The sequence below is a fragment of the Condylura cristata genome, unplaced genomic scaffold (assembly GCF_000260355.1).
Source record: "Condylura cristata isolate star-nosed mole 26May11 unplaced genomic scaffold, ConCri1.0 scaffold00065, whole genome shotgun sequence".
In the NCBI taxonomy this organism is placed as follows: Eukaryota; Metazoa; Chordata; class Mammalia; order Eulipotyphla; family Talpidae; genus Condylura; species Condylura cristata.
Window position 1 is genome coordinate 296,128 of NW_004567166.1, and position 20,546 is coordinate 316,673.

Consider the following 20,546-nt stretch of genomic DNA (forward strand, 5'->3'; position numbering starts at 1 on the left):
TGTGGGGATGAGGGGAGGGCTGCCATTTGCCCTGAATCACAAATTTTCACGGCTTAAAAAGAAAAGGTAAAGCTAATGTCTGGCTCAATTAATAAACATGGTAATTTCACACCCGGGGAAGGACATAATTTCCTCCGCGCGCTCTCGGCGCCATCACAAAGGGTCAGGGCGCAGCTGCACCGAGCCGGGTCATTACGGAGTCGCCGCGGCCCCCGCGCCCGGCCCTGAGCGCCTCGGGGCGCTGCCAGGCTGCGGGCGAGGCCGGGATGGCCCCCGATAAAGGACTTACAGCCGCGCGGCCCCGCGCGCCCCAGACCCCACCCGGTAATCGGCTCGCAGAAGTGGCGCCCGCCAGGGCTCCCTCCCCGCCCGCCACTTTCAAAATAAAAGATAAAACAAGCCACATCTCACCCCTCCCTCGATCCTTTATAATGAAACCGGGACTCTGAAGACACACACGTGCTTTTATTGTTTTGAGATTGTCCGGGCTCCCTGTCCAGCGAAGCCCATTGTGTCTGTACCTTTCAGGACAGTTGTAGTTGATAAATTTCTGGTGTCAACATTTGGGTCCAGGAGCTGGGAGACAAGATACTAGCTTCAATCTCATAATCTCTTAATCACATTACACTTTAAGTGAGCATGTGTAATTTCACCCGCCAATGATTTATTTAAGCATTTGCGGCACAATTACTTGTCTCCTCCGCAGATACCGACTGGAGCATTGTTTGCTAGCAAGAAACGCTGAGATTTACGCCCGGGAACCCATCTCTCCAGTGCCAATTTGTGTCCCCACCTCGGAATCAAAACTCATGTGTGACCGAGACCCCGAGGGCCCATCTCCGCAAAGGAAGGCGCCCAGAGACATCCCCCACCTCCAGAGGGGGTGCGCGTCCCTGCCGAGGGTTTAGATTTTTAAGCAGATCTTCAAAGCTAAAATAAATGCCCATTGAATAGCCACATGCAAATAGCACGGGCCTCTAAGCACAAAGCCCATCTCACATAAAACAAAAGCGTGATGGATGGCAACCAGAGCTTGCAAGGGGGAAATTCTTCTTGTCCACTCTCCCAGGTGTCCAAGTGATTGAAGAGGATGTGCACGTTGCAGTGGGAGAAGGTGGCCCTGGCAGGGGTGGCAGCAGGCTGGAGAGTCCACAGCCCAGGGCGTGGGTCTGTGGATGGGGGAAGATTTGGGCACATATTCTGGGAGGGATCTCTCTGGCAAGGCGTTGGGGATAATGGGTATCTGTGCTAGAGCCCTCCTCCCTGCCTCGGGAGCACCCCCAGGGGCACCCCCATTCCACCCCAAGGCTGTGCAGCCAGCGCCTGGGGTCTTGCTGCCTGCCTGACTGGCCAGCGACACCCCACACTGCTCTTGAGAGGCCCTGGGGTCAGGCTGGGGGCCAGTCAGTGGGAGGTGCTGGCTGCCTGGGTTTGAGTTCTGGCATGCTGGGGTACCCCAAGGTTGTGGTGCCTGAGGTGTCCTGGCCCTAGTTCCAGGCTGGGCTGGGGTTACCTAGGTGGGGGAGTCACTTAGGGGAGGAGGAGATGAAAGGAGGGGAGGCTGGGGGTACCTCAGGTCAGACCTGGAAAAGAAACGTTTGAACAGGGCAGCACTGCTGGCCTCCCCAGCGCTTCTCAGCAGCTCCCTGCAGACCTGCCTGGTATCTAACCACTGCCTCTCTGTGCCCTCTCTTTCCTCCCTCTTCTTTCTCCCTCCTCTCTCCCAGCCTTTCTCTCCTCCCTCTCTCCAAATGTGCCCAATGAAGGGGAGCCCTTTGTCCAGCTTGAGGGGGAGGCTGTGTCCTGGCCTTTTGGGGCGGCCCTGGGCGCTGTCCTCTCTGGGGGTGGGGTGGGAGTGGGCAGAACCCTCAGTGCAAGAGTCCGACTTCCCAAGCACGACTCCCTGGTGCTGCCCCCTTAGGCTGGGGGATTCATAATCCCCAGGACAGGCAGTGATGACCCCTTAGGAGTCCATGACCACTGTCCCTTCTGGGCCAGCAGAGTTGCCTCTCAGTGGAGGTGCCTTGTCTTGGCCCCAGAGCTGGCAGAGCGTCCCTGTCCCTTCTGCTCTTGGTTGGGCTCCCACCCCAGGTTGTAGACGCATTGCAGGCACTTCCCCCCACCCCCCACCCTAAGGCTTGGGGCCTCCAGCGCTGCTGAGTGGGGTGGGGAGCGGCTCATGGGGCCTGTGTTGAGGTGGGGGCGGCTGCTGCTGAGGCTGCACAGTGGCCTCCCGCACCCCATCCCGGGGCCACTGCTGCACCTGCAATTTTGGGGCACAGACTGTGGCCAGGCAGAGGCTGGAAACTCTTGGGGGGTAGCAGGGGGGGGAGCTTTCAGAAGGCTGGCAGCCGCTTTTGGGTCTACCCCTACCACCCACCACTGCAGCCCCTGCCTTTCTGGGGCAGCGCTCTCTCCAGGTTTGAGTTGGGGGGCACCCTGGTGAGGGATGGGTAGACATGGGAAGAGGGACCTGGGCAGGTCCTCCAGCTTCTGCTGAGGTCCCGAGCCTCCGTCCGCCCAGGAAGAGGCCTGAGAGAGCCTGCCCTCAGGCCTGGGGGACCCCGGACTGCCCAGTGTCTGCTTAGCTCCTTGTCCTCTTCCGCCTGCGGGCACCTCATCTGTCCTGCGCCTGTTGTGTGTCTGGCCGGAAGCAGCATCCCAAGCTTTGAAAGCCCGCCCTAGCCGGGGAGGGGAGAGGCTCAGTGACCCAGAGTGTCCACCAGAGGCTGGGAGCTTGGTCTAGCGCCATCTCCAGGCTGAGGAGCCCCACGGAGTGGACGGCTCCCTGCATCCCCCCAGGGCTCAGGGAAGGACAAAGGACCTATAAAAAAAATCCAACAAAAAAAATATCAGCTTGACCCCCAAAAGAACACTGTTTAATGAGGTGGAAAATTCTTTCACACAAATTGCTTTTTCTACTACTTTATGAGAGTTCATAAATGTTAATGAAACCCAGTTACCAAAAAGTAACATCCATCACTGCCGCGGACGGAAGGCGGTGGACACAGTCCCCATGAAAATGACCGCAGCCTGGAGGCGGCCCCCTCTGACCACCTGCACCTGCCAGGGCCCTTGCCCCGGAGCCCAAGCACCCCAAAGTGGAGCAGGCCAGGGGTTGGGGGTGGCTGGTGCTTCACAGTGATCAGAAAGTGGGGGCTCCTGCCTTTTTTTCTTTGCCACGATGCTCACCAGTGGATCTGTGTCCTCAGCTCAGGCAGAAAAAGTCTGTGTGGTGGACAGGCCCGGAGGACAGGACTGGGCCTGACCAGGCTGCAGGTTTTGAGTTTCGCCCTGGGGGAACATGGGATGGGACACGTGGACGCTGGATGGGGGTGCACACAGCAGCATGGGGACCCCTCAAAGGACATAGGCTAACAAGCTGCAGAGCCTCCCTCCCCCGAGCTGCACAGGGGCTTAGTTGGATTTAGGGGGAGCAGCCCACTACCCCCCAGACTTCCTGCTCTTGTGGGCTGACCTCAGACTTGGAGGGCTGCAGGTGCGCTGTTTCCCAGGCTGGTGAGCAGCCCCCTTCTTTTCCAGCTTTGGGGAGAGTCTGGCTTTCCACATGCACGCTCATGATAAATGAAGTCTAGGAGATGTGACTTGCGGTGAATATTCCAGAAAGATGACACTTTCCCTGAGGGTTACTAGAACTGAGAGTGAGGAGCTGGAGGTCCCAGGCACCCAGGGTGGGCTGGGGGTGTGTGCATCTGCCTGGTGTGGCCTGGACCTCACAGAGCTACCTTTTGGGGAGCTGACCTAGCTCAGCAGCTCTCAGTCACACTGGCGGGGGCACAGGGCATGCTCCAGGCATATGCTCGTGGTCCACATCTGGGTCCCTGTGCACCACTTCTCAGCTGTGCTGGGCACCCAGGGAGGCGGAGGGGTTAAGTCGCAGTGCAGTGAAGCTGTCCACAGCCACTGCAGCATGAGTTTGACCTCTGGCCAGGGGACCCTCAGGGCACAGCAGATCCTTCCTGTCTCCCTGCTGCCCCCTCAGCAATGGGTTTCAGTCCATCTGCCTGTTCTGCTCTCCACTCTGTCCCTGGGGAATCCTCTCACCCCTTGCACCTCTGGCCTGTACCCCAGTTCCATATACATAAATAGATAAATCTGAAAAAAAAAAAAAAAAAAAGCAGCAGCTCTGCCTGTCTCTGTCGATCTATCCTATCCAACATAATCTAATCTAATCTAATCTAATCTACCTACCTACATCTATCCATCCTTCTAGACATCCTCCAATATTTATAGCATCTATTAGCTATATATCCATCCACCTTCACCCCACCCAGCCACCCACCCATCTATCACCCATCATCTTCTGGGTTCTGACTCTCTGGAGAACCCAGCTGGTACATCAGGTTGGCGTCGGTTTGAATCTCGGCCCTGACCTCTGACTTTAGCTAAATCACCTAATTTGCTAACAGACCAACCTCTGTGAGGTGCGACAGGACCCTAACAGCCGCCCCCAACCAGGCCTGGGTGGTCAGTGGTAGACACACCTGTGGCCACAGGGAGCTGCGGGGCCAGGCCCGCGCCTGCAGTGACCGGGGCCCGAGCCGGCACCACCTCAGCACCCCGGAGCCGGGGTCTTCCTGGCCGATGTCACACCCGGTCAGGGTTCTCAGGTACGTTTTGAGAACTTGGCTCTGAGGGCTGGCGTGAAGGACCAAGCCTTGTACCTCTCTGGCTGCACACCCTGCCGTTCCATTTCCCCGCGCTCACCTGGGCTTGCCCAACAGGTGAGCACATAGCAGGTTCTGGTTTTGCCAAGTCCCTGAAACAGCAGATTTAAGCGGATGGTGTCTTCGGGCCTGTCTGTCCATTTGTCCATCCCTTCCTGGCTCTGTCCCCAAGCATCTGCCTCCCCACCTCAGCATCCTTGTGCTCCCCTCCCCTCGGTACCTGTGTGCCCCAGTCTCCTTGGCACACAGTGGCTGCTCCTGCCGGGCCTGGATTTCTCTGGGTGTTTTCTCAGAGTGAGTCCAGAGGTCGGATTTCTGGGCCTACATAGGTGCACAGATATATATATTTAAAGATTTGTTTATCAATGCACACAAGAACTGGGGTGCAGGCCAGACGTATGGGGGTAAGAGGACTCCCCAGAGATGGTGGGAGACCCCCCTCCCCACTGAGGGGGCAGATCCACTGAAACCCACGGCTGAGGGAAGCAGCGGGGAGACAGGAGGGGTCTGCTGCACCCTGGGGGTCACTCCTGGCCTGGGATGGACTTGAGCTGCAGTGGCTGGGACAGCTCCAGAGACCGAGACTCACCCCTGCGTCCCGGGGGAGGCCCTAAGCAGCACTTTCTTATTTCCTTGGGCAGGGAGCGAGGGTACAGCACCCTGGACCTGGGGCCTGCCCGCCACGGGGACAGGGCAGCTGTGAGGTTGGTTTGGGGTCATAAAGGGCCTGAAAATTGGGCCCCAGGGTCATAGGGGCTAAGCGGGTGTGTGAGGCCTCAAACTCAGTTTTCCCCCTGGGCTCACAATGTCGGAGATCTCACTGGGGGTTCTCGGAGCCCTGCCATGCAGGAGCCACTCGTCACCTCACTGTGTCCTTGCTGGGTGCAGCGGGGGTCGGGGGACTGACCGGCCCAGGTACAAGGAGGCTGGTGGGCTCTAGGGAGTGTCCAGTTTTCGTTTAGCCTGATGGCATTTCAGGCATCACAACATCCCTGTGTCTTCCCAAGTCCAGCAGGGAGGGTGGACGAGCTGTGGGTCCAGCTGGATGGGATCCTTCTTCTAGAAGGTGCTGCCGACCCATCTGGGGGGTGGTTTCCCTGAACTTGTGAAGGGCTGTTGGGAGCCAGGACGGATGCCCCTTTCCTGCCAGAATAAAGCCTGGGGTCAGTGGCCCTCGCTGCGGTGGTGAGTCAGGGCTAAGCCCTGCTTGTTGGGGGGACAGCTCCCCACCCCTGTCTCCCCGTAGACCCTACTGAACGATGTCTCCCAGGTCCTCACCTGGGCCCCGTGGACTCATCTGCCCCACGCTCTGGGGCACATCCTTGCCTCCCTGGCCGCAGGGCAGGAGATCTGAAAGGTGTGGGAGAGCGAGGGATACGTGTGCCTGGCCCAGGAGCTGGGGGGAGCCTGCCTTTGCAGGTGATCAGCAGGTTTGGCTGTGAGTGCTGGCTCCAAGCCAGACCTAGTGGCTTCCCTTTGGGGCCTGGTTAGTGTCCACCCTGAACGTCCCCATCAAGCTCGAGGGTCGTGACTGTTGGCTTTTCCTGGTGTCGGGGGGTGGGGGCCGGGGTGGCCTCCTGCAGCGGGTGACCCTCAGAGGAGTGGGTGTCGGGACCGGGCTGGGAGAGGGTGCTGACTCTTTGGGATGCTGGTTACAGACCCCTAGCCGTGCAGCTTCACTTTTGGGGTGGGACCTTCCTTCAGCTGACCCTACTCAGCCTGCTGGGGTGCAGGGAGAGGGGACAGATACGGGGACAATGTGTATCAGCTGAGGGAGGACCTTGGGGCCTCTACCACCCTCCCTGCTATCTAGGGGGGCGCCCAGAGAGGGCCAGCAGGTGCCCAGGACTGAACAGCAGGGGGACAGAGGCCGATGCTTGGAGGCGCTGGGGCCCTACTTGTGACCCTTTCTGGGAGAAGACTCATCTCAGATGGCAGCTTTCGAAGCATTTAAAACCCTGCAAGTATCCACCTTCCCTTGGACCGAAAGGCTGGAGTGTGTGGGGGTGGGGAGGGAGCAGAGGGGAGGAGGGGCATGTGGGGGGCAGTCCCTCCACTCTCAGCTTGTAGGGGCTGCCAGCGGGAGACCCACAACCAGGGATCCATGGGGCTACAGGAGCGGCCTGTGGTCAGGCGGGGGGTGGTCAGTGGGGCCCGTGCTGGATGTGGGGGCACATGATAAGATCCAGGATCTAGGATTTTCCAGTTGAATCAGAATTCTGGGTGTCATATTCTGGGCTGACTGACCAGGAATCGCAGGGCCACATTGTGGTCCCCAGGGGTGGGCGGGTCGCCCTCAGTAGAGGCCAGGGTGCCATCTGTCTAGGCCAGGGGCCCCATAGACCTTGTGGGGACCTAAAGAGGCCATTTCCTCATGGCTTCCCTCCAACATGGGGGATGTGAGTGAGGTCACAAGGGACACCTGTGCTAGGCCGGGCGGGGTCCGGGCCTCTTGGGGAGGATGGGGCACGGCCCTGCTTTGGGGGTGCAGTTTGGTCTGTGGGGGGCGTCTTGTGGGCTCCAGGCCCATGTGAGTTGGGAGCCCACAGCATAAGAGATGTCAGAGCAGAGGGATGCGCCCCTATTGCAGCTGTGCTGGGCTGAGGGTGTCTTTGTGGGGCTCGGCCTGGCCAGGACGCTGGGCATGGAGGTGGCTGGGGAGGTGCTCAGCCTCCTGTCGCTGTCCCCGGGGGTATGGACTTGGGGGTTCCTGGCGGCCATGCAACAGGACACTTCCTGGAGTCCTGTCCCCCAGAACCCAGGAGCCCCCACCCAGGGCTTGCGCCCATTGGAGGACCAATAGGGGGTGACCCAAGGCCCGGGGCAGGAGCCAGGGCAGACTGACAGTGGCAGCCACTTGGTGGTCACAGGTGAGGCTGGTGCTCTGGAAGTGGGAGGCACCCCTCAGGGCGTGGCTGTCCTCCGCTTCAGCGGGACAGCCTTTCCCAGGAGCGTGAACCACTGTGCAGTGGGGACCCACGGAGCAGCCAGGGTCTGGCCTAGAAGTGGAGGGGTGGAGGGGTGTGGCCGCTGGGGGAGCACGGTACTGCCTATATGGAGCACAGTCCTGCCTGAAAGGAGCACAGTGCTATCTTCGAGGGAGCATAGTCCTACCTTGAGGGAGCACTGTCCTGCCTTCCTGGGAGCATAGTACTAAATTCGAGGAGCGCACTGCTGCCTTTGAGGAGCATAGTCTTGCATGGAGGATTCTTGGTGACCTTGTTGGTTTGATTGAAGGTAGAATGGGGTCTGGTGAGCCTGGTGTGGGGTGGGTGGGGCTGTGGCTGCAGGGACAGGCCTGATCCCTGACCCCTGACTCCATGCATGCGGGGGTTGACTGCGGAGGTCTCCCCTGGAACCGGGTCACCTCGCTCACAGGACCAGCCTCTTTCCCAGCAGTGCACAGGCTGCTCCCCATTGGGGACCCTGCTCCCAGGGGTAACTGCTGCACCCCCCATCCCGCAGTGACATCCTGAAAGTCAAAGTGGTCCAGGCTTTTTTGTGGCGCTGGGTTGGAGGAGGGTGAGGACAGAGCGGAGGTGGTCCGGACCCTGTCTGTGTGGACCTGCTTTGGCTCAGATAAAAATAATGGGCGAGGCCCTGCCTGGGTCCCACACAGCTGGGGAGAAGGGCTGTGTGATTAGGCACTTCGGCTCCCCACTGCACGTTACCCCAGAATGAGCTGCCAGCAATGCAGGGACCTCTGTGATTAATTAGGGGACTGGACAGCGGTGGTTGGCCGCAGTGGCCAGGGTGCGGACAGAGGTTGTGCAGGCCTGGATCTCGCTGCCTTGTGCGCCCACGGCAGTGTCGGAGCTCCAGGGTCCACGGTTGCCCGGGGGGCCCTTCCATGCTTTCCCAGCTCCCCTCTGTTCCCACCCCACGAGACCTCCTGCCCAGTTGCATGGCCGTGGCCTGGCTGTGCCTCTGCAGATGCCTGGGGTCTTGCCTCTCAGGGCAGCAAGGAACAAGGGCCCCAGCGACCCTCTGAGAGGGACAGGAGGACAAGACAGGGTGCGGGGCTCTGCCTTTCTCCCTCGGGACTGCCAGGGGGTGTCTCTGGCGGCCCTGGGGCTCTGTTTCCTGACTGGGTCCTGTGCTCGCTGCCACCCCCCCCCCCACTGTAGGAGGGAACCCCCCACTGTGGGCTGGGGCAGGGCGGGAAGATCATTTCTTTCAAAGGAAGTTCTCAATGAAAAGTAATTAAACCCTGACAGGGCCGCAGATGTCAAAATACAGATTTCTGCAGTGATTCAGTTTGTGCTGCCAGGGAGGAGGGGAGGCCTTCTTTGTCCTGGGGCAGTGGCCAGCCGGGTAACCCGGGAAGGCTGGACACAGGCTGGCCCGCCCCTCCCCCGCACCACCCAGCAGCTCTCCCAGATCCTGGAGATCGGCTCCTGCCCAGCAATTAACTCGACTTAAGGTGCATTCTCCGCTCAGCCGCCCCACGCTGCCTGCCTGGGCCCAACTGTCCTCCATTATTATTCAGGCAGCGCCCCTCAGCCGCAAACCCATTGACCGTTCAATCAGGGCCCCAGCCGTGGCGGGATAATTAAAAGTTCCCCCACCTCCTGCCCCAAGGCCAGGCAGAGCCAGTCAGAGAGGAGCCGGCAGGACAATCGATCAGCTGCTTAACCCTTCCCTCGAAGGGGCGTGAAGTCTCCAGCAGAGCCCTCAGGGGCCTGGGCCGGCCCTTCCAGGCTGGGGTACAGGCCGGGGGCACCCCTTTGAGGGCAGGAGGCGGGGCAGCCTCAGCACAGGGGGCCCCCCATCTCCCCAGCTCCCCCTCCCACTTACCAATTTTATTCCTGCAGAGAAAGGCTCTGCTGGGGTGCGGGAAGATGCTCTGCACCCTGAGTTCCTACAAGGAAGCTTTTTAAACGCAGTGTCCCCCCAAAGTGGCCCCCCGCTTCTGGGGAGACTGAGTTGGTGGTGCTGCTGGGGTCGGGAGCTGTGACCTGAGGAAGAGCTGGGAGGCCTGTACTGGCCGGCGGGGTGGGGGTGGGGATGTGGGGGCGCCCACCCACAGGACAGGTTTGGGGCCCTGGCTCCAGGCTTATCTTTCCATCTTTGCATGGGGAGCTGCAAGATGCAAATGTTATCTCTTCCTCTGTCCCCCTGATTCCACTGGCAGGTGGCCCTGGGAGTGGGGGCAGGTCAGGATCAGGCTGCACTCAGCGGTGCCCTGGGGCGGGGTGGACTGTTCCAGAAGGCTCTGGTTGGCCCTATCGGGGAGACTTCAACGGGAACTGGCAGCAGGGCCCAGGCCAACTTGCAGGGGCAGTGGACCTGAGAGGGCAGCGGGCTAGGGGGCCTGGCTGGCCCGGGGGTGGCACAGTCCCTGACGGAGCAGAGAGCACCCCCTGAAGGAGGGGCGGCCGGAGCCCCGTGGTCATGCAGCTGAGAAGGCGTGTCTGGCCATGGCTCCTTGTCTGCACGTGAGTCCAGCAGTCACCACACTCACACAGACACGCGCACACACCTCACACTCACACAGACTCATGCACACACCTCACACTCCTGTGCACACCTCACATTTACACAGGCACACACACTCGCGCACACACTCATACCACTCACATGTACACCCCATTCACACGTGCACACTCTGTACACACACGCACATTCACACCTCACACACATAATCACACACGCACACACTCACACCTCCCATACACAAGCCACGCTCACCTGAACACCCCATTCACATGCACTCGACACATACACTCACGCCTCACATACACACGCACACTCACACACAGACACACACATGCCACACTCACAGACACCCCCGTTCACACACACTCACCTAGACAGACTCTCATATGTGCACATACACTCACACTTCACATAGTCACACACACTCACACAGACACACACTCACATACACTGACACAGACACACGCACTCACACCTCACACACACCCAAACTCACACAGTCGCACACACTCACGCAGACACAATCACACACACACTCACACAGACACGCACTCACTCACACGCACTCACACTGTCGCACACACTCACACACACACACAGATTACCCCCTCCCCCACACACACCCTCACATGCACACACAGAAGACTTTTTCTTGGACTCAGTGACTTCACTGATTTCACAGAAGCATTTCTGAAGCCAAAGTGGAATTTGTAAAACTCCAGTGTCACCCAGGCGCGAGAGGCACAGACGGCAAACCGAACTCAGGGGAGCTGCGGAAGCAGGCCAACGCCGCCCCGTGCCCTCTACCCCCCCAGGCACTGGGCAGAGCTGGCCACACCCGTAGGTGCCACTGGGGGACGTTTGCAGCCTGATGTTGCTCACTTCAGTGCTGCTTGTCTTCAAAATGCCTTGAGTAAGGAATTTCTGCGTGCAATGACTTTTCCACACGTTTCTTCCCACCCCAACCCCTGCTCCATCTTTTTGTTTTTTTTTAAGATTTATTTATTGATGCACGCAAGAACTGGGGGACAGGCCAGAACTGGGAGTGAGAGGACTCTCCAGAGACACAGTGGGGAGCAGAACAGGCAGATTGACTGACACACATTGCTGGGGGAGCAGCAGGGGGACAGGAGAGGTGTGCTGCGCCCTGGGGGTCAGCTCCGGTTGGGGGATCTCACTGCAGTGGCTGCCCATAGCTTCATAGTGCTGAGACTTAACCCCTGTGCTCCCAGGGAGGCCCCCCCACCCCAGCCCAAATATTTTATCATTATTTTTTATGGTGATTAAACTTTTTTTTTCTAATAGTTTATTTATTACATCATTTTGTGCCTTTTCCCATCTCAGTTGTAATCCCTGTGGGCTTCTCATCACCAAATCACCCCTGTGCCATCACTACCCCCATTTTTTATCCCATTCCCCACCCCATCTGTAAAATGTCTCTGGTATATAGTTTTCCATCATTATTCCCCCCCCCCCCCGATCCTTTACACTCCTGCTATGAGTGAAACCATTCGGTATTTTTCTTTTATCTTCTGGCTTATGTCACTGAGCATGATCCCTTCCAGCTCCATCCATGTTGCTGCAAAAGGCAGGAATTTGTCTTTTTGATGGCTGAGTAATATTCCACAATGTATATGTATCACATCTTTTAAATCCAGCCATCTACTTTTGCAGCCATGATGTTTTAGAGTAGAGTCCTATCTGGGATGATTTGGGAGGTTAAGTGATTACCATTCATCCATACAAAAACAATTCAGAGTGTTTGTGGATATACCCAATAAGTTACCAAACCAGCCTGAACAGTGAGGATGTCCTTTTGGATAGTGGGGGGCACCTAGATATAAGTTCTGTGCATGGAGAGGAAAGGTAAGGGATAAGCAAGCCTTGGAGGAAAACAGGAGGCCTGCTGATGTCTGTGCTGGGATAAGCTTGACTAAACCTGGGTCATTCAGCTACGCCGTCTAACGAAAATCCCGCTGGCAGAACTCTATGGTTTGTTGATGACTGCTCAGAAATCCCGTGAGGAAAGTGTTTTTTTTTTGTGCATTATTTTGCTTTATTTCACTTTCTCTGCTGTCACCGTAGGAACATAAGAACATAAGCCACAGCCCTGCTGCAGTCGAGCACCTGGGTGCAAGGGGTTATGGCAGGGGGCTGTCCCCAGAGCTCAGGTCACCCTAGCCGACCCCAAGCAGCCTCCCCAGGTCACTTGCAGCCACCTCTTGATTTCACTACTTGTTCTTTCCTAAAGCAGCTGACACCTCCCCACCCCCCTTGGTGTGTTGAGTGACTGTTGATTCTCTTGCAGGGATTCTGCACATAATGCATGTTTGAGTGTTGCTTAGCCGGAACCCAAGCTTCACCAGGCACCATGCGGTTTGCAGGCATTTTTCCCGTCTGCATTTCCCCACTCAGTCTTGGCTGCCAAAATTTAACAGAGAGAAAACTCAGGACACCTTTCTTCCGCACCTGTAGTGGAAGCCTTGGTGGCCGACAGTATCTGCCCTTAGGCATGTGAGAGGCGTGTTGGGGGCCTTTTTAGGGGGGACAGCTATGCTCACCAGTATATCAGCAACACCCCAAAGATTTATTTATTTATGTACAAAAGAGCTGGGCTATAAACCAGAGGTGTGGGGGTGGGGTAAGAGGATTCCCCAGAGACAGAGTGGGGCGCAGACAGGCAGATTCTCTGAAACCCACTGCTGAGAGAAGCAGCGGGCGGGCCAGGAGCAGTCTGCTGCCCCCTGGGGGTCCCTCCTTGGCCAGGGAACGAACTCATGCTGCAGGGGCTGCGGACACCTCTGTAGTGCTCCATCTTTACCCCCTGTGCCACTAGGGAGCCCCTCCTGGCGGCATCTTTAAGACAGGGGTGCCGAGACAATCCAGTGTGCTGAGCTGTTTTCTTTTTGAGCTTTTGGAGAGATCTGGAGAGAGCCCACAGCACCCAGCTTCTGATCATGCTTTACATGGGAATCTGTGAGCCACAGAAGGGGCTTCCCTCTCCCAGCACCTGCCCCACGCCTGTCCATTGTGGACCCCACTGACCTGGGGTGCGCTGGTTGGGGGAGAGTCCATTGGCGACAGCCTGGGAAGTTCTGGAGCATCTGTTCGGCACCAGTCCTCCGGCACGCAGACCAGAACCTTCCAGAACCTTTGGCCTCACGTCTCCACTGGCTTTGAAATTCCTAATGAACAAACCCAAGTGCTTAACAGTAAAATATGGCTGTGGCTCCTTTGCAGGCTACATTTAACAACCCCGTATTGATTTTTTCTTGTCATTTTCTTTCCATGAGCATTTCTAGTTTCTTAATTAGTAGCCTTTTAGAGAGAGATTTAACATTCTCTCAACTAGAGGATTTGGCTTCCTCAACAGTTTCTCAGGGGAGAGAAAGTTCCAGACTTGCCCTTCGAGTTGGGAGGGAGGCCCAGATGCGCCGTGGACACGACCCTCTGCCCTCGCCCGCCCAGCGCAATTAAGCCGGAACGGCTCTGGGGGCCGGGGGACAGAACTCAGGGGCGTCCCGGGCCTGCTGGCCCTGTAACGGGAGAGCTGTTTACCCCATGCTCCTTATTAAACCCAAGTCTTTTATTTAATGGGCATGACTCATGCGAGGTGTTCCCATAAATCACCGGCTGGTTTACAAACTCAATCACTAGGCTTCCTGCCCTAACGAGACTGCGCACACCTTAAATTATTAACACGCTGGCTGAAGGCGGATCTTTGACGGTCGACTCTGTGAGGACCAGGGCTCCCTCCTCCCACGATCAGCCTCTAATGACCCCTCACCGCAGGAGGACTAAGAGAAGAGACAATAAAAGAGGAGAGAGAACTAAATCTAAGATTTAATTTTACGAGGCACTTTAAACGCCCCTCTCCCCACTCTGTTTTCTTGCTGTGTTTCCTCTTGGTGACGGTGGTCACCCCCATGCCCTTCCCCCTGCGTGGGGGACTGGCAGTGCCCAGTTGCCCGACCCGCTCTGTGCTGGTCAGGAGGAAGCAGGGCTGAGGGTGGGTGCAGCAGGGGACTCTGGGCACTGGGACATCTGTCACCTGGGAGGGACAGAGCCCAGAGGAAGGGGACTCAGTTAGTGGGTCCACACATAGTACAATTGAGGACCGAGGAGCCCGTTAGGCCAGGCCAGCTGGTGTAGCACCTTCGCTCCCAGATGGCGGGGCTTTTCCTGCAGCCTTGTTATGCAGCTGGGGAGCGGGAAGATGGATTAAGAGTTTTTAAAACCACCCGGAGAATCCAGTACCCTGGCAGAGCCACCAGAGTTGGAGTCAGGGGTTTCACTTGGCCTCCCTGAGGGTGGAGGCCCAGCCTGGCTTCGCCAGCCTCTCGCCCCAAAGCTGCTGTCCTCGTCCGGGCTCTGAGGTTGGCTGGACGCCCCTTCCTTGAAGTCCGACACCATCTGCTATTTATTTGTGGAATCCTAGCATGTTTGACTTGGAAATGGCCTGCATTTTACAGCTGTGAAGCCGCAAGCCCAAGGGGTAAGCGGGCTGGCAGCCTCTCCCAGGCCCGTGGTGCCCTGAAGTGGCCCCTAACAGTCTGAGTGGGGTCCCTGGGGTCACCTCCAAAGCGTGGTCAGGAAGGGGGTGCAAACACAGGTGCCTGCTGTCTCCGGGATGCTCCGGCCAGGTCCCCTCAATGCAGGTGTTAGGTGTGGGGGTGGGAAAGGCTCTTTACAGCCTTCCCTCTTATTGTCAAGATTCCTGGCATTTTGAGGGTCCTCTGGGGTCACCCCCTGTGCACTTACAGGTGTTGTCTCTCCACACGGGCCGGGCAGTGAATGAATGATGGCTATCATGGGGGCCAAATGGGCTCCCTGTCCCCTTCCTGGGTGCCTGCCCCCCCGGGGTCCCAGCAGCGAGAGCCTCAGGAGTCCAGAACATTCAGTAGTCGAGCATTGGGTGCTGGCCCCTTGGCCAGGACTCTGGCAGAGAGTGACTCAGAGCTGGGGAAGTGTGAGGCCTTTGCTGATCTCGCAGGGCCGAGCCTCCTGTGGTGAAGAGGAACATTCATGGGGGAACATCTGAGGGGGCGTGGGCGCCCTCCACTTCTCAGTCCTGCCCGTGGCACCTGGGGGCTCCACCCTGATCCCTCGGCCTGACCTTCTCTACCCAAGCCTGCTTGTTCTCTGCTGCGTAGTTTTCATGCTGCCCCTTGCTGCCCGCCGCCGCTGGAGCCCGCACGGAGTCCGCTCTGAGCTGCTGCAGCTGCCGGGAGCCAGGACGGGAAGACACGGCTCCCACCTTCCCACCACTCGGCGACATTTACGGGATTAACTACATTATTCAATGTATTTCTTAAGAATTAAATTAATTATAATGCATTTGGATTCCCTGAGCTTTCTCACAATTAATTTGTGCTATTGAGTTATCAAATATCCTTTCTTGAGGGATTAGCTCTTTCCTGATGTTTTGCGCTGGTGTCCCGAGAAGTAATTTTGGACTGGGGAAAAAAAAAAAAAAGATTCCGTTTTTCTAAGGATTTGTTTTTAATCTCCAAAGAAATTCTTGTAACTCTAGAATAAAAACGACAGCGTGGCTGATCCCTTAATTCTGATCTCCCACTTACAGACGTAAGTGTAACGGGCTGGGGAGGGAAGGATACGCTCTTCTTTTTATATCTGTGTGTGTGTTTCAAAGGTTTATTTATTGATGCATCAAGAACTGGAGTACAGGCCAGAGGTGCAGGGATGGTGAAAGGCTTCACCAGAGACAGAGTGGGCAGCAGAACAGGCAGACTGAGGAAGCACACTGCTGAGGGGAGCAGCGGGCGGGTAAGGAGAGGTCTGCTGTGTCCTGCGGGTCACCTGCGGGGCTGGGGATCGAACTTGTGCTAAGTGGCTGCGGCCAGCTTCTTAGTGCTGTGCTCTAACCCATTCCCAGGAGCTCAGGGCCCTCCTGGGAGGTTTTATATTTACACAAATAAAAGCGTGACTGACATATGTGTGGGGGACACACCTGGGCTGGGAAAAACATTCGGTTTTGGTTTCTGGAGAGACCACTGACGTGCCCTCACCTGGCCCTTGTTACAGCTCCTATTCTAGGCCCGTGTCTGAGGTCCCAGCTCCTGGCTCCCTTGGTCACCCTCTCGGCCCCACCAACTCGGAGCTGACCATCTCGCCATCATGCTCCCCGAGCTGCGTTCTATGTCTGTGTCCCCTGCTGGCCAGGTGAACATCACTATCTCCCAGGACCCCTGAGATCCCTTTCGCTGTCACTGCCCTAGACACAGTCACCCCAGACACAGTCTTGGTTACTGACCCCTGCTCCGACTCAGGTGCTGGGGGGACCTCACTGCCAAGGTGAGAGTGGTATGGGGGGTGCAGGCTGCTGGGCACAGAGGCTGCGGGGTCTTGTCCCTCCCTGTGATGTGGGGGTCCTGCCCATTCCTGGATGTGTCAGCATTGGACTGGATGCCAGCACCCCCACACCTGGCCCGGCCCTCCCTGGGGTTTCCCTCCCCACTCCTGCATGGCAGGGTCTCTCACGGGTGGTCCAGGGCTGTCCCCTACTAACATGCATGTGACTGGGGGTGACCCCGAAACGCTCCATAATGGCTTCTCAAACAGCAACTCAACAACTGAAAGCCCAGAGCTGTCGTCATCCCTGACTCATACAGCCACACACACACACACACACACACACACACACACACACACGTGAAAGAGATGGAGAGGAGGGGGCCTTTCTCCAGTGCGCCCCCTCAGAAGACACCGTGCTTCTGCGAGTGAGGTCCCTGCTCTTCCAGTCCATCCTCACACCTTTGTCTCAGCAACAAGAGGACTGGGTTTATTGCCTCTTCCCTTCTCCGGGTGCGTTCTCCAAAGTTTTCTTTCTGGTGATTCTAAACCAAGCCGCCTACATCCAGCACTCCCACACCCTGATATCTACGTGAAGGAACAAATCACGGATTTGGAGGAGTGTTCCCGTCCTGTGTTCACTGCTGTACTATGCACAGCAGCCATGCTCTGGAAACAGCCTCAGGGCAGAGGAGCAGGTTAAGAGGTAGTTTATAGACCCTGTGGAATACTACTCAGCAGTGAAAAAGACGCACCCTTGTCGTTTGTGACCCCCTGGATGGACCAGGATGGATGATTCAGAAGGAAAAGGACAAATGTCGATGATTTCACTCAGGTGTCAATACAGAGCAGCAAAACAGAGGGTCAGACGAAGTCAAAGCAAAATAAATCCTCAAAGCCTGACTGCAGAAGTGAGGGTGAGCGTGGGGAGCAGAGGGGGACCCTGTGGACAGTGGTGAGGACTGTGGGAGCTGTGATGGTCGGAGTGGCGTGGAGACATCCACCTGAAGCCCTAAATCACAGATGGCCCTCCTCCTGGGAGGCCTTTTGAGGGTGCCCACCACATCCAGGGAAGGTGAGCCGTGGCGTGACTAGGGGGGGGTGGCACTGCTGCACACTCCTACCCTTGTGTCCCCATTGATGAGGCCCGTCTGTCACTGTACCTCCAGGCTGTGTGTTGTCACCTGGCGGTGAAGAAAACCCTGGTCGAGGCATCCATGAACTTGGTGCAGGGGATTTAACCTGCTAGCTCCCCGTTGGTGTCTGGGGGCCTTCCGGCTGCTGTGGTGGCAATGTGATGGCCTGCAGAAAATTCCATTAGATCCAGGAAAAAATAAAAATGACGATCACGCAGCAGCCAATACTATTAGCTGTTAGTTAAAACCCCATTTCATGGAGCCGTGCAAGAGTCTGAACATTCTGGCGTCCCCGATCCTCCCATCATCATCACCACAAAGTGAAGGGCCAGCAACGGGGTCCTGTCCCTAGGGGTAAGGGCGGCTCTGGGACCCTCCAAGCCCTTGTCGGGGTGGCGGTGGGGTCCTGGCTCCCCAGGCCCAGGCCCCAGCCTTGCCATATGGGCCCACGGCTGGGGTCTGATGGTACCAGGGATGTGGAGCTTGGGCACACCCAGTTTTAGGAAGTGTGACAGCCTTCCCTGTGTTGGCCGAGGCTGGTCCTGGCCATGAATCAGCAGCCCAGGGCGGCCGCACCCTGTCTCCCTCCTGCAGCTCTGACTCACTTCTTGGCTTGTCCCTTCGTGTTGCACTTAGATAGGGAAAGGGACCTCAGGGGTCCCGTGGGCCTGATGAGGCAGGTGTGTGAGGGTGGGGTGTCCAGGCCGCCGGGCTTGGGGGCTAGCAGTGACCATGCCAGACCCAGGCAGGAAGGGATGTGGTGTGGGGGATGAGTGCTTACTATCTCTCTGCGGGGTGCCCTTGCCACTTCTTGCAGCAGGGGGCACATGGAGGACTGCCTGGAGGTGGTGTCCTGCATGTGTGGCAGTGAGGCCCGGTGGCCAGTGGGGAGGAACTGTGCTGCTCCGAGACCCTGAGCTAGCGTCCAGGCCAATGGCATCTCCTGCCTTGCAAAGTCCTCACACTGTGTGAGCCAAATGCAGGTCTGGCCAGTGTCTTCTCCCTATAGGCCCCCTGGGCCTCCGCCGCCCTGGGCCGGTGGCCCGAGCACTCTGCCCAGAGGTGGCTGTGTCTTTGTTTTCAGTTCCCAGTTTCCATCTCCCAGGACATGTGTCCACAGTGCTCCTATTTTTTTTTCTAATTATAACAGTTTATTCATTCATTGGTCCTTTTTAAGAAAAAATTATAACAGTTTATTTATTTTTTGGTTGAAAACTATAATTAAAAAAATAATATCATAGTTTATGTTTACATCATTTTGTGCCTTTTTCCATCTCAGTTGTAATCCTCCTGGGCTTCCCATCACCAAGTCACCTGTGTGCTATCACCATAGCCCCGTGTACCTCCACTTCATTTTTGATCCCATTTCCCACTGGAATATAGTCTCTGGGATATATTTGTTCATTATTATATATTTTCCCCCTGGTCCTTTCTACTTCTGCTATGGGTGAAACCATCCAGGATTTTTCTTTTTATTTGTGGCTTATTTCACTAAGCATGATCCCTTCCAGTTCCATCCATGTTGCTGCAAAAGGCATGAGTTTATCTTTTTCATGGCTGCATAATATTCCATCATGTATAGGGACACATCTTTGTAATCCAGTCATGTACTTTTGGGCATCTGGATTGTTTCCATGTCTTTCCAATTGTAAATAAAGCAACAATATACATGGGGGAGCAGGTGTCTTTTTGAATCAGTGTTTTTGTTTCTTATGAGTAGATACCTAGGAGTGGGAAGCTCCATTTTTCACGATGCTTTTTTTGGTTGATGCTGCTCACAGACACATCTCCCTCGGCCTCCTGGCCAGTGCTGGCCACTCCTGCTGTGGCTTGTCCCTTGGCTGACTTTTTAAAGTACCAGCTTTTGGTCTTAATTTTCTGCGTTACTGTATTTTCTGTTTTGCTAATTTGTGCTCTTCAGTAGTTTCTCCAGCTTGTTTTGGGTAACTTTCCCTTTTGAAAGTTTTAAAAAAATGTAATGAATGTAATTTAATTTTATTCTTTTTTGCATGTAGAAAGGGCAGTTAGGCTTCCCTGGGGGCACAAGGGGTTAAGTCTCAGCACTATGAAGCTATCCACAGCCCCTGTGGCTTGAGTCCACCCCTGGCCAGGGAGTGACCCACATGATGCAGCAGACCTCTCTCGTCTCCCCTCTGCCTCCTTAGCAGTGGGTTTTGGTGGATCTACCTGTGCTGCTCCCCACTCTGTCCCGTCACCCCCTGCTCCTCTGGCCTGCACCCCAGGTCTGGTATGCATAAATAAATACATCTTAAAAAAAAAAAAAAGACCGCTCTCCTGAGCAGAGCCCTGACCTGAGGTTGGGAGCCAGGTGAATGGGCCGTGTCCCTTTGGCCTGGAAGGTGACGCCGTGTTGCCTACCTGCCCTGCTGCACGGCCCTTCACGTACACTGGGTCCCTGGGGTACTGGCGGCCTCAGCTGGTTGGAGCCTGCACCCCAGGGGCCCAGGGGCCCAGGGGCAAATGCTCCTGTCTGTGCTGGGCTATCCTTCCTAGGCACCAGGGCCCCTGTGCAAAGAGGGGCGTCCGCAGCCTGGGGGAGAGGGGCTCCTGGTCCCGCCCTGGGCTGGGCCCTCCTGCTTCCAGCACCCAGCCAGCTCGGCCCGCTTTACTCGATCCTTCCTTGGGCCACACGGCTGATTTGGGGGCACGCCAGGGTCTTCGCATGCTCTGAGGACTCACATAGTGCCAGCCTCCGAGGCGAGGACATCCACTGTTGCCCTTTCAGAGACTCAGGACATACGCAAGTCCTCGCGTGGCCCTGCCCACCCCAGAGTCTATGCTGGAGCCCTGGCCTGGCCCTGGGTCCTTCCCTCCTGTCTGTGGCAGCCTGCCACTGAGCCCCTCTGTCCTCTGTGTCGCTCAGTTGGCGTCTTGGCTTCCCCTCTGTACTGCAGAGTCCAGGTCTGTTGCACACGGGTCTCCTGTCCCTGCCTGCGCCCGCTCTCCGCAC